The sequence below is a fragment of the Callospermophilus lateralis genome, chromosome 8, assembly GCF_048772815.1.
Source record: "Callospermophilus lateralis isolate mCalLat2 chromosome 8, mCalLat2.hap1, whole genome shotgun sequence".
Lineage (NCBI taxonomy): Eukaryota > Metazoa > Chordata > Mammalia > Rodentia > Sciuridae > Callospermophilus > Callospermophilus lateralis.
The window spans coordinates 114,326,725-114,340,721 of NC_135312.1; the positions used below are offsets into that span (position 1 = coordinate 114,326,725).

Genomic DNA, 13,997 nt, shown 5'->3' on the forward strand with positions numbered 1-13,997 from the left:
TGCTCCTGAAGTGGACTCCCACATTCACAGCCATGATTTCCAACAAAGGAACCAACACAGTCCAACAATGGGGGGGGGGGTGCTTTTCCAACAAACTGTGCTGGAATAACTGGATATCTGTACAGAGGACATTAACCTTGACCCCTACTTCACAACAATCACAAAAACTGACTTGAGGTATAATACAGATGCGAATGTAAGAGACACAACCATAAAGTTTTAGAGGAGAAGAGCATCACGAGTTGGGAGTGGGGGAAGGTTTCTTAGGGTACAGAAAACAATAATAGGAAAAATAATGACTGTCTCATTTTTTGGGTGGAGTGGCACATGCCTGTGATCCCAGCTATACATGGAAGACTGAGGCAGGAGAACTACAAGTTCAAGGTCAGACTCAACAACTTAGTGAGAGCCCTCACCACCTCAAAAAGACAAAACATAAAGAAATAAATAAAAATGCTCATCAAAGCATTTTCATTAAGAAAATGAACAAGCAGGTCCCAGCATGGGAGTAAAGACCTACAGCGCATGTCTGCAAAAGACGGTTTCCAAATACTCCAACAGCTCAGACGGTGTTAAAAATGAAAACGAGATCATAGAGTTTCACAAAAGATATACAAATGGCCAATAAGCACACAACAAGTACTAAACGTCATCATGACACTGTACACCAACCAGAATGACCAAGGTGAAAAGAACAGACAACCCAAGGATGTGGAGCCGCAGGAATTCACATATGTTATTAGTGGAAAAGTAAAACCAGCAGCCACTTTGGAAACAGCCCTGGTGATTGCTCATGAAGGTAAACATATGTCCATCCTATGATCAAGTCAGTCTATCCCTAGAAACAGAGCGCGTGCACACAAATCTATACACACACACACACACTTTCATTCATATATATCCACTTTAAAGACTTGGAAAAGAATGTTCACAGCAAATTTGTTCATAATCATTAAAAAATGAAAATATCCAAATGTCCATCAATAGGGAAACTGTATATTCATACAATGGGATACTACTCTGCAATTTTTTTAAACAAAGTTGGTGTTATTTTATTTGGAACTTTATTTTGTTCATTTATATGCAGTGCTGAAGATCGAACCCAGTGCCTCACACACGCTAGGCAAGTGCTCTACCACTGAGTCACAACCCCAGCCCTACTCTGCAATTTTTTTAATAAAGAACTAAAATATAAACAACCTGATGATTCTTAAAAACTATGTCAAAGGAAATAAGCACTACACACACAAAAAAATGCATATATTGTGTGATTCCATTTATTTGAAATTGGACAACAGACAAATACATTTATGATGCAAAAAAAAAAAAAAAAGAACAGTGCCAGGGGTAGTGGCACACTCCACACTCCCTGTGGCTCAGGAGGCTAAGGCAGGAGGATCACAAGTTCAAAGCCCGCCTCAGCAACTTAGCAAGGTCATAGAAACTTAGTTAGACTCTGTCTTTAAATAAAATATAAAAAGGGATGGAGGAGTGGCTCAACGGTTAAGTATCCCTGGCTTTAATCCCCGGTACCACAAAAGACAAAAGGAAAAAATTAGAAGAGTAGTAGCCTCTGGAAAGAGGGAGGTAGGGATTGACTGGGAAGGGTCACAAAGGAACTTTCTATAGAGGGTGATGATGATGGATGATGTTGTATATTTTCTATATCATGATGACGTCTGGGTTACACAGGTACATGTGTTCAAAATTCAGGAAATACACACTTAAGATGCATGCGTTTCACTGAGCACAAATTTTGTACCAAAAGAAAAACTCCAAACAAATATTTAATTTTTATGACAGGTATACTGAAGTACTTAGAGGCTATTTCATGATTTACTTTAAACATATCAAAAGAATTAAGACAGATTAATAAAGGAATGATGGACAAATGAACAGATGTGTGAGAAGCCAAGAATAATGTTTGTTAGAAAGTCTAAATGATGGGTCTACTGAAAAATTATTCCAACTTTATGTTTAAAATCTCTCATAACAAAAGTTTTCATGATAAAATATTGAAAACAGGGTATAAGAATATTTATTGAAGTCAATTTTTATATGTGTACACATATACATTCACATATGTGTATTACTGGGTATATACACATAGATCTATAAAAGTCCACATTTTTAATTTCACAGAAAAGAGTCAGGAAGACGACGCTCATCCAGGTCCCTGCTGGCACTACGTTTCACAACCAGTATGACAATGAAGTCACTGTTTGGCAGAGTTTATCCAACTGAATATGCAACGGAAGCTGTTAAACAAGGTTCAGCCGCAGTTGGTCTGAAATCGAAATTGCATGCAGAGCTGGTTGCATTGAAAAGGGTATAGTCCGAATTTGCTGCTCACCAGGAAAAATTCTCCATGCTGACAACCATATTGGTATCTCAACTTGGGGGTTTACTGCTGATGCTAGACTGTTATGTAATTTTATGTTCCATGAGTTGTTTGGAAATCAGACTTTATTTGACAAGACCACTCCCTGGGTCTCATCTTGCACCTCTAACTAGAAGCAAGACCCGGATACCAACACAGAGGTACGGCTGGAGACCATATGGTGTCAGCTGCTTGCTGCTGGCTATGATGATATGGGCACTAACATTTTCTAAACCTACCCGCCTGCCATTAACTATTTTGACTGCAGAGTTCTGTCCATGTGAGCCCTTTCTCCATCAATTCACACTTCCTCAGAGAGACATATGTCTGAGTTTACGGAATGGAACTCAAATGAACAGGTTAAACATGGGCTCTGTACCTTCAATGAGACATGTTCTACCAACTAGAACTGTTGGTAAGGACTTGGAATTTATGATCTAGAATAATAATGTGTCTCCTTTCCTGGAAGGTCCTTGAGAAGGATCATGGAGAAAGGTGCGACCTGCACAATCTGCTGACAAACCTGCAAAAAAGGCTGAGGAACCAATGGAAGGCTAGGTGATGAGAACACAGGAGCACACACTGATGACAGCGACCCACACTGTGAACTAGGTGACGCAGTTGTGGGACAGAGTCTTAGAGCCATTGGTCCAAACGCGTTTTTCCAAACAACCTTATTGAAACCATATAATGGGTTATATTTTTCTTTGGGGTGGTCTTATATAATCTTTTTCTATAAAGTACAGGTATCAATACTAATGTTTTTGTTTTTGTTTTGTGATTCTGGGGATTAAATTCAGGGCCCCATGCATGCTAGACAAGCACTCTGCCCCAGTCCTTCTCTATTTTATTTTTCAGACAAGATCTCTCACTAATTGGCTCTCCTGGAACTTGCAATATTCCTGCCTCAGTCCCCCAAGTAGCTGGATTACAGGTATGCACCACTGCACCCAATTGTAGAAATGTCTTTATATGAAAGAAAAAAGTGTCTTTTCAGTTTTAAAGACAAATTGTGAAATAAAACTGTTTCACCTTCTTGGAGGGACAATAGCCACAATCAGCATACTGGTGCATTTAATAACTATTTCAACTCTACTTCATGGGCAGCAATGTATTATCCATTTATAAAAAAACAAAGCACTGACAGTCCCCTGAATTTACCTAAACCATCTTAATGTAAGTTTGCCTGGACAGAACCATATTATTTCACAGTCCCCGTGTGTTCTTTCTGGGTGGAGCAGCTTAATGAGGACCGGTCAGATTGGGCTAGATCTTCCCTGCATTCCCACCACACCCTGTATGTATCTCCACCATATTTCCATTGTTTTGTAACTGTTTTGATCACTCTACAAGTTAATCAGCTTTTGTTACTATAAGCAAAAAATTGACAAGAACAACTTAGAGAGGAAAAATTTACTTTGGCTCATGGTTTCAAAGGCTCCGTTTGCAGTTAGTCAACTCCATTGTTCTAGGCAGGCCTGGGGTGAGACAGAACAACGTGGCAGAAGAAGGCTGATCAATTCATGGCAGCCACAAAGCGGGGGTGGGGGAGCAGGAGTGTGCAAGCCCATCCAAGGAACCAGGGACATGCTCACCAGTGACCTACTACTTCCTCTAGCCACGTCCTTCCTACCTACAGTCACCATCTAATAATCCATTCAACTCACTAATCCATCAGAAGGATTGATCCACTCATTAGGACACATCTTGTAATCTAATCATTTCACCTCCAAACATTCTTGCATTGCCACTTGAGCTTTTCGGGGGACATCTCATATCCAAACCATAGCCCTAGATCAAATTTCTTAAATGCAAGAGCTATATCATAAAGTTCAATTTGGTATCTCCAGAGACTAGGAAAGTACTTGGCACTTACAGGGCAGTAACTAATACTAAATGAACAGAAGAATAAATAAACAAACAGCAATTTCAAGAATCCCAGCATGGACTCAAGTCAAAAGGACCTACTCACCAGATTCTACTGTAGCTGACATTCAATTACTAGAAACTGTTATCTGTACATTCCCCACTGCCATTTTTGGAACAGTTTAATAAAAATTCATATGGGAAGACAAAGTCTTAAGTCATCAAAACCCACTCCTAGATTGCTGACTCCTTAAGGTAAGAGAAAGAGGAAGGAACCAAGTCATCTCTGTACCCTGACAAAAGCAAAGTCCCTAGGATAAGAGGTTTAAAAAATATGCACTCCAAGGACATTACCTTGGAACTATTGGCCTGGTAAATAAGAGGTCAGCATTCAGGAAAATGAATAAAGGAGAAACAGGAGCTCTCCATACTATTTTTTACAACTTTTCTGTAAATCTAAAATTATATCCAATTTTTAAACTTTCTTTTTTTTTTTTTTAATGCTGACAGGGAAGGTCCCCAGGCCATGTGCAATGAGAAGGAGCTAAAAGAAGCAGAAGGTATGCAGGGGCACAGAAAAGAACAGGGCCAGAGAAGGGAGAACAAAGACAACTTCCTGGTTCCCATCCTTGTCTAGGACCAGCCAGGTTTTAATGATATTTTCAGATATGAGAAAAATAAAAGTTCCTGCCAGAGAAAGGAAAATCATTCCTCAACCAAATTCAGGCTTCCAATGCAGATCCGAACCTTCCAGATGAAGCAAGTCAAGGGAGGGAAAATACATCCCTTTAAAGGTACTTACACTACACATATGGAACAGAAGGGCAACTGTAGCAAACAGGCATTTTAAAAGGTACTGTCAACAGCTCAAAGGAAAGGACCCTGGAACAATAAAGGGGGAGGGCACCTGTAGGCTTTCTGCTGGCCACCATCATTCCTTGGACCAACCACCATTCACCTATTTTGTCAGCTGAGAATGACAATGGAGGTAAATTTCACACTTCACAAACAAGTCCCTGAGGGCAGAAGTCACATCTGCTAATGTATTTTGTACCATCGCTGGCTCAGCGCCCCATGAAGGTAAAGAGCTTATTAATCAACGCTTCCAGTGATGCCAATGGCTGGGAGAGCCAATTTGCTTCCCAGCTCATTCACTCTCTGGGAGTAGTATTTATTAAGTATTCATTGTACAATGTCAGCCCCATGCTAGGGCTGTCTGTATTCTTCCCCCAAAATGCTAAATGCCTGCCTACAGAGAATTTCACACACACCCAGAAGGAGGAAAAACTATCATTTTAAGTGTTTCCTATATTTGTTCTGGGCAGAAGTTTTAAGAAGAATGTTCCTGGAAAGTTATGGGTAGTTTTAAAAAGGGCTGGTTGGGGAAGGGGAGGCTTGTGGGAAATGGACTTTGAGCTGCCCTACTACTCTGCACTTGCACTCGCTCACTAGCTCGCTCACGTGCTCGCTCTCGCTCTCTCTCTCTCTCTCTCTCTCTCTCTCTCTGAGCAGGTCAAGCTGATCCTGAGACATGGAAATTAACTGGTCCCAGGACTCAGTTTGTTCCAATTCCAAGTAACTATTTTGGGGTTAGTCTATGATTCTAAGCCTTATAAGAGTGAAAAAAAAAATCAAATCTTAATCCCAAGAATCTTTCTCTGCAAGGACACAGCTGAATTTTGGGTTCAACCAGAAGTTGTAGATCAATGCTGTGCCCTGCTCACTGAGAGGGCATGTCAGAAAAAGGGCAGTCTGTTCTTTCCACCCTCCATCCCTTCACCTATAGCTCCGGCCTGGGGCCACCCACAGACACTATCTATTTTTAGTTCCTGGGTTCTGATGAGGAACCTCTAGATGGGCCTCAGGAAAAGGCTTCCGACTCCAGAACCAGCAACCAAAGGAAATAACACTGGCCAGCATCAGACCTCAGTACACTGCACGCAGACAGGTTCCCAGAGTCCTTTACCCCTAAACTAATGTGCTCTTTGTTGTTCTGAGATCTTAAGTTCTCAAGAGGTTATTCTTCATTTGTAAATGCTGAATGTCTCTGAGATATTCTAAAATTAATCCACTTTCTCTCACTGTCTCAATTGTGGACACCTAAATTGAATAACACATACACTACACGACAAGTGGTGCGGCCCAGGACAATATGGCTGCATTTCGGTCCTTGGAACGAGCTTTGCAGCAAATGACACGGACTTCTTTTTATCCTGGGGTGGAAGGCATAGGCTCCAACTGCTGCCGGTGCCCTCTCGGAGCTAAACGATATCTACTTACAGATAATATCATGAAATTAAAAGAATTTCAACATAAGAAGTTGGCTGTTGCATATAATCTTCCTGGCACCAAAGAAACCTATTTTAGAAACTTGGAAGAGAAATTGACCCAGAACAAACTCATCTTAAAGGACAAGTTGAGAACTTTGCTTCATTTGAGTCAGACCCAGGATGATGTGGAGCTGGCTAAAAATGTCATGTACAGGTACCATACAGAGAACAGAAATGTCACTTTGGCGGAATAGAAGTTTGGACCTGTTTTCATGAGGCTGTGTTATGAGTTGGATCTTGAGGAGTCTGCAATGGAGCTCATCAAAGACCAGCATTTACACGGTTTCTTCTCAGACTCCACATCATTCAGTATTTTGATGGATATGTTATTTATCAAAGGCAAATATAAAAATGCCTTGGAAGTGTTGATAGAGATGAAAAACCAAGATGTGAAGTTCACCAAAGATATCTGTGTCCTTGCTTTTGCAATTTTGCTACAAACTGAATAGCCCAGAGTCTTTTAAAATCTGTACTACATTAAGAGAAGAAGCCTTAATCAAGGAGACATTCTTTCCAGGAGAGCCTGCTGCTTTGCAGTGGCGTTAGCTCTGAACCAGAACCAGGTAGCAAAAGCTGCATCCATTTTTTCTCAAATCAAAATCCAGAGAGCATAACTTGCACAAATTTAAATACTATAATCCATATCCAGTCAAATATGTTGGACACCCTGATAGATATACTAACGAATATTGCAGAAGGAAATGTATCAAGATTTGTGAAAAAACATAAGTTCTCAGAGGAAGTGTTGGTCAAGGTTAGGGAAAAAGTGAAGGATGCACCCAACCTTCTGGCCAAATTTGACGAGATCTATTGGAAACTGCACATAAATGGCCAGATCACCACTTACACACTGGATACTCTTCTCTACCATACCCCCACGGACAGGAAGTCCTATACATTGCTATTAAACAAGAGGACAATCAGCCATCAGAGCTTCCAGCCTCTCAGCCAGTCCCTGTTGGCTGAGTAACCTCATTTTCAGACTTCCTCGGGTCTAAGGGGCCTGCTTCAAGTGAACGGTTGGCTTTTCTGAGATGTCAGGCATCTAACTTTGGTTGACGCTGTGCTAACACCAAGTCTTCTCCCTGAGTTAACATTGAGTGATGATGTACTGAGCAGAGAAATTATTATGCTATGCCACTGTGAAGACCCAGATTAGGCAGAGAAAGCTCCGCACCCTCAAAAAGGAGACCTGTGCGAGCTGCTGGGGGAAGAACGTGGCCATGCTCACCAGGGGGAACCCTGACAAGCACCCTGAGAAATGGCCTTTGCTAAAAGTGGTCAATTCAGACTGATTTTTTTCAGGGAATAGTTACTTGCAAATTATACCCTTGCTGAATTTAAGAGATCTAAACCCCTATCCTACCGTATTGGAAAACATGGATTTTCTTACTGCCCTGCCATCATTTTAGCTCTGTGACCCTGAAAAGGTACTTGAGGCTCATTTTATCATCTCCAAATAGTGCTTACATGTGATTGCATAATAATTTGAAATTTTCATTTAAATTCAGTAGAGTCATATTTTCTCAAAAAAAAAGAGAAATAAAAACACACCTGAGTAAAAAAAAAAAATACGTCAAGCTTATGGTAACTTGGAAATAGTATTTAGGTATTTATTATGCTTGCAGAATTGAAAATTTGGGACTTATGGGTTACTCGAATGCTCTGAGCCATGTAAAATCATACAACCCTATTATATAACCCCTACATTATCTCCCTAATTCCATCTCTGTGTCTCTTCCCAACCTTCTGTATACCTGCCCTGGAGAGGCCTGCCTGACAGATCAGTCTTCCTACACCACCTCCTCCAGTCTTTACCTCAAATTAGCCTCTTCGGTTTTTATTTCTACATTCTGTCTTCTTCAGAATCCTACAGACTTAAAATATCTCAGAAAAGAAATTCTAAGTTCAGTCCTACTCCTGCTTCCAAGGTCAGCAACAGTCAGCTTCTGTCTAAATATATATAATGCAAAATCTCGGATGAGCCCTAGCCCATGCTGTTCTTCTCATCTCCTCCTGATACCCTATATCCCTGGGAGTATCTTCATCTCTCTCTCAGAGACAGAAGTGTCATTCTCAGAGTGTCTTTGAACTCATGGGGGAGGCCTGGCTGATTGCTCACCTAGCATGAGCAAGGCTCTGGTTCATGATCAGTACCAAAAAAAGTTCTAAACTCATGCTGGGGGAGGGGATTCTCTAGGTCATTATAACTCAAAGTAGATAAAGGGCTGGGATGTAGCTCAGTGATAGAGCTCTTGCCTAGCAATGCGAAAAGCCCTGGGTTTACGGCCCAACACCACAATAAATAAATAAATAAATAATCATAGTATCCCCCTGCTCACTTGATAGCTTTTTCCTACAAAATATAACATCAAATCCAAGAAGTGGTACATATCTATATTCCCAGGTAACTGGGAGCTTGAGACAGGAGGATCACTTGAATCTAGGAGTCAAGGCCAGCCCAGGCAACACAGTGAGACTTTGTCTCAAGAAAATACATACATAGTTATTGAGTTACTCAAATGCACTGAGCCATGTAAAAAGTATATGATTCTGTTACAAAACCCCTACTTTATCCCTAATTCCATCTCTGTGCCTCTGTGACATATATATATGACATGAATCTAAGATCATCTGCCACACCATTTGACAATGTATAATACGAAATTAAAGATACTCTAGATAACCCTTCATTATAAAATACTAATTAATGCACATATTGGATGGAAAGAGATAATAAATGGATAATCAGGGTTACAAATAATACATATTTGATTTCTCTTTTGTAAGGTGGGTAGAGTTGTCCTCTGTCTCAGGAAGCAAAGTTGATTTGCAAATAAATTTTTAAAATAATTACCACCATTCCAAATCTCTTCTCATATTACATGAATGGTTTCATATTATTATGTTCTGAAATTTCTGAAATTCAATACACTTTGAAGATATATCTTTTTTGGTATGTGTGGAAATACTTCCCTGACAAAGGTCAAAAAAATACAGCAGAGCCTTGCAGTCACAGTAAATATTTTATTAACTATCCAGTCAAAAAAAAAAAAAAATCACCCTTCTCTACAACTCTCCACCCAGGTCACTTCCCTTACCCTGTTTCCCACAACCCCCTTTGAATTCTACCCATAAACTATGGGTAGCACCTGTACTGGTTCAAGAACATGATTTATTAATGCACATGTGCTAGACTCTGAGACCTGATCTTTAGCTTTCTGAGAAAACCATATGGCAAAACATCTTTAAATAAAAGTCGCTGACCAAGTCTTGGCAGACCATCAGTCTCAGGGGTGTAGCATAATCTGTCCTACTTTATCAAAAGAGCCTTTTCAAGTCTGACTACTGATCCCTTCCACAGCTAACTCTAGGCAAACAAAATTGGTTTGCAGATGGTTTAGAGCTCTGAAGATTATCAAACTGTTACACATTTTTAGAATCCCCAAATTATTCAGTGCTAGCCACTGGGTATGAAAGGAAGGTTTTTGTTGTTGGTGGTGGTTTGTTGTTAATGTCTCTGAATAGCACATGATGTAGCTGTCAGTCCACAGCCTGTTGGGACAACACTACCCCACTGTGCCCACCAGGGAGAGCCAGGGTTATGTCATTTTCCTGTCGTGACACAGTCATTACATGGTTGGTGTCAGCCCATGTTTTCAATGTAGTTAAAGAATTCTTATGATGCCACACTGAAACATTTGTTCTACTAAACAAACTTCATATTCTTCTTCTGCAATTGGACTGGGCCCATTCTGTTTCTCTGCATTTGTCCCTTACCTTTTCTTGGAGGAAACTAGTAAGAGTTACAACTCCATCAAAGTCCCACAGACAGAAAAACTAAATTCTTCTAGCAAGCTTATTCCTTGCAGGTTCCCATGTGGTGGAGTGCTTCTCCCCAGTGCAAGGGGGCACACTAAGCTCTAAAGACCTAAGTATTTCACTGTGAGAATGCCAAACTTTCTCTCCAACAGACTGCCTTGGGGCACATGCTAACCTTAAACCCTCTGCCTCAGATTCCCAGTCAATTTAGTTCCTGCCCTCCATCCTTACTAATTAGAATTCCACTCAGATTTGTTTGGAATGCAGAACAACAGGACTGTCCCCTGTACATGAATCCCAACTATAGAGGACCCAAAGGGAAGTGTCAGCCACACTGGTCAGATGATTCTATTTTCACAAACTATGAAGAGTCTAAAAAGACAAGTACCGATATCAAGTCAGCCTCACCAACAGTAATGCACATTCAACTATTTTAACACCTTTCCTTTTAGTGATTCTTTTCAAATATTTTTTAAGTCTGTATCTCCCCACATTTAACTGGAATAACATTTCTCAGGAAAAACCTTTGCAACTCACTTATCCTGAAGTATTTATGAGTAACCAGCCATGGTGCTTAAATTGGCCATTGATCGTTTCCAAGTTGATTTTTCCCCTCTATGGCCTTGATAGGCAATTAGTAATACCAGCTTTGGAAGAACTCTGGGCTAGACTAACAGGAGTGCGCCCTCCAGCAAGAACGCTGGGGCCTCCCTCGGTGGTTCATTAAGCACTGTAAGTATTAAAGTAAATATTCTATGGAAAATCATGACTCTATCCTGAGATAATTCCCCAGACAGTGTATTAATCGGGATGCTGGAAGTTACAGGTGACAGAAAACCAACTCAAAGTTGCTTAAGCAAAATGGAAAATACATTAGCTCATCTAGATGAGAAGACATCGTGGATAACTCACAAAATGGAAGAAAACTAGAATCAGGACTCTACTGTCAAGAAACACATTTGCTCTCACCCACTGCCCACCTCAGCCTCTGTTACCCTGTATGTCTGTGCCTAAAGGCTTCCCTCTCTTCTACTCCGTGTGTGTCCCCCTGTGACCCAGGAAATAAGCTCCAGGCTATCATTTGTCCAGCATTTCCATCCTAAAAACATAAATGCCTTACCCACTAACTACATCACAAAAATCCAAGGGAGGATTCCCACTTGATCCATCAGCGCCTTTCCCTGAACCGTCACTGCAGCCTGGAAGACAGGGATCTCTTATTAGCCAGGCCAAGGTCGCATGCCCACTTTCATGGCTAGGAGTGGGGGGCAGGAAATGGGGAGGTCATAAATGAACATGATTATCATCATTACCAAAACCACAGGAGGTGGAAAAGCACACCCTAGGTGGAGAGGCTGCTATTACCACACGGCAGGGAGAGCAAATCATCCCGGACAGCCATAAGCACTAGGGACTAGTCACCACTGACTCCTGCCACGCAAAGGTGTGGTGGCCATCTATTCAGGTGTCATTGCTAGACTTCTTTAAATCTTTCAGAAGGGCAAGGCAACCGGCCAATCAGTGGATGACCACTATGAAGCATATTAATACATTCTTGAACAACAATTTTGAATAGCCGAATTCTGAATGCTCACAAAAAGAGAATAACCTCAAATTCTCTGCTAAGTTCTTATCAAAAGCTTAGTTAAAATAAATAGCATTCAAGGAAGATTACATGAGGAATTTGCTGTCCATCTAGAACTAGTCATTACCAAACAGCCAATTTGTTCTTTATTTGTTTTTGTTGTTGTTAGCAGTATTTGGTTTCACTTACGTATTAGCCTCCACCTTCTTTGAGGTTAAAACATCTGTTGGGTCCTTGCTAGGGGTTGGTGCAGGCAGTCTAAGGAGGGTTAAGCTTCTCTGCTTCTATCATGGGGACAGAAGAATGGACGGAACTCTGCACCTCTGTACACACTGCAGCCACTCTGCAATCTTGACAGTGGGTCGCCCAAAGAAAAACACATTGAAGAAAGAGGGAAAGAGAGAAAGCTTATTGATGACAACATGAAGATATCTATCATAGAAATATCTGTTATGTGAGATAAAATTCCTTGCTGTTAAATTGAATTAGGGGTGCAATGCTCTGGATTTAGAGAAAGAGATATGGCAAAAATTCTCTTTACCCATCATGCTCAGATTTGGATACTGAATTGTTCATTTAAAAAGTTAACCAGTTGATAGAATGGTAAAAAGTATATAACTGTTATTTTCACTTCATCATATGAATCTGCATTAAGCATTCATCCACGAAGCTTTTCAGTAGGAAGTGTTTTGTGGAGACACTCTGCTTTTTGGCATCCTACACCTCCTTTCTAGCATAAGACTCCCATTAATGTATACTTTCATCATTTTTCCATTTGGGTCTCTGAGTTTGGGGGTTTTGTTTTGTTTTGTTTGCGAACCAAACTCAGTGGTACTCCACCACTGAGCTATACCCTCAGTCTATTTTATTTTTTATTTTGAAATAGGGTTTCGCTAAATTGCCCAGGCTGCCCTTGAACCTGAGATCTTCCTGCCTCAGCCTCCTGAATCACTGGGATTATAGGCACGCACCACCAAACCCAGCCAGTTTGAGTTTCTTTAATGTAAATTAATAATTTTAATGAAGATTAATAAAGACACTATGACACTTTCTAAACAAGCCACGCAGAGAATTTTTAAGGAACTTTTACATTTTTTCACAACCATTTACAGCTGTGTCACCCATTCACAATTAAAAGATAATTTTTTTCTTGACACATTCTCATCAAGTTCTTCGAAAGCATTAAACTTGTTTTTCTGAGAAACAAACATCTTCTTGCACTCATATTTAACTGGTTCTTATTATGCTTAACTAAATTTTTAATCATAGTAAAAAATAAATATAATTTGAACAAACACACAGTGGGCTTCTAGTAGGCAAAATTCAACTGGAGGCAGCACAGGTCCCAGGTCAAGGTTAATATCCAGGAGGTGCTACTGTTCTAGTGTGCTGTGGATGGCAGTTCTCACTTACAGGGAGAACATGGAGAGCTGGAAGACCACGGAATCTGGGGAAGTCAAGGTAAGTTGAAGACGCTTCCATCTCAGCAGATACCTGATTGTTAAACATTTTCTCCTGTTAATGATGTCTTTTTTTAGTTGTAGATGATCGTAATACCTTTATTTATCTTTATGTGGTGCTGAGGATTGAACCCAGTGCCTCACACGTGCTAGACAAGCACTCTACCACTGAGTCATAAACCCAGCCCAATAATGTCTTTTGATAGACAAAAGTTTTCAATTTTTATGAAGTCCAATTTAATTTTTCTTTTGTTGTTCATTTGGTGCCAAATCTAAGAACTCACTGCCAAATTCAAGGTCATGAAGCTCTAACCCTGAGTTGTCTTCTAAAAACTTTTACAGCTTTAACTCAGATTTATTTAGATCTTTAATCATTTTTAATTCAATTTTTAATATATTGTAAGGTTTTACCTTTGTTCTTCTACATATGGTTATCTAGTTGCCCCAGTGCTGCTTGTTAAAGGAACAATTCTTTACCCATTAAATGTTCTTTTAACTCTTATTAAAAAGAGCCAAAGGGTCATAAATGTTCAGGTTTATTTCTGACTCTCAAT

At 40.2% G+C, this 13,997-nt stretch overlaps 1 protein-coding gene and 2 pseudogenes across 4 annotated transcripts in view; 2 read left to right on the forward strand and 1 right to left on the reverse strand.

The window, feature by feature from the left end:
- Positions 1 to 13,997, reverse strand: part of Fhip1a (FHF complex subunit HOOK interacting protein 1A) — a 241,577-nt gene that overhangs the window by 134,461 nt on the left and 93,119 nt on the right. For 2 of the 4 annotated variants that reach the window (XM_076865274.2, XM_077110141.1), the window contains one exon: positions 12,173 to 12,333. The exons of the other annotated variants lie outside the window; for them this stretch is intronic. The gene's annotated coding sequence lies outside the window, so the exon portion shown is untranslated. The remainder of the gene's footprint in view (positions 1 to 12,172; positions 12,334 to 13,997) is intronic. 4 annotated transcript variants of the gene reach the window in all.
- LOC143405784 (proteasome subunit alpha type-1 pseudogene) lies at positions 655 to 2,938 on the forward strand (annotated as a pseudogene).
- LOC143406297 (pentatricopeptide repeat-containing protein 2, mitochondrial pseudogene) lies at positions 6,399 to 7,546 on the forward strand (annotated as a pseudogene).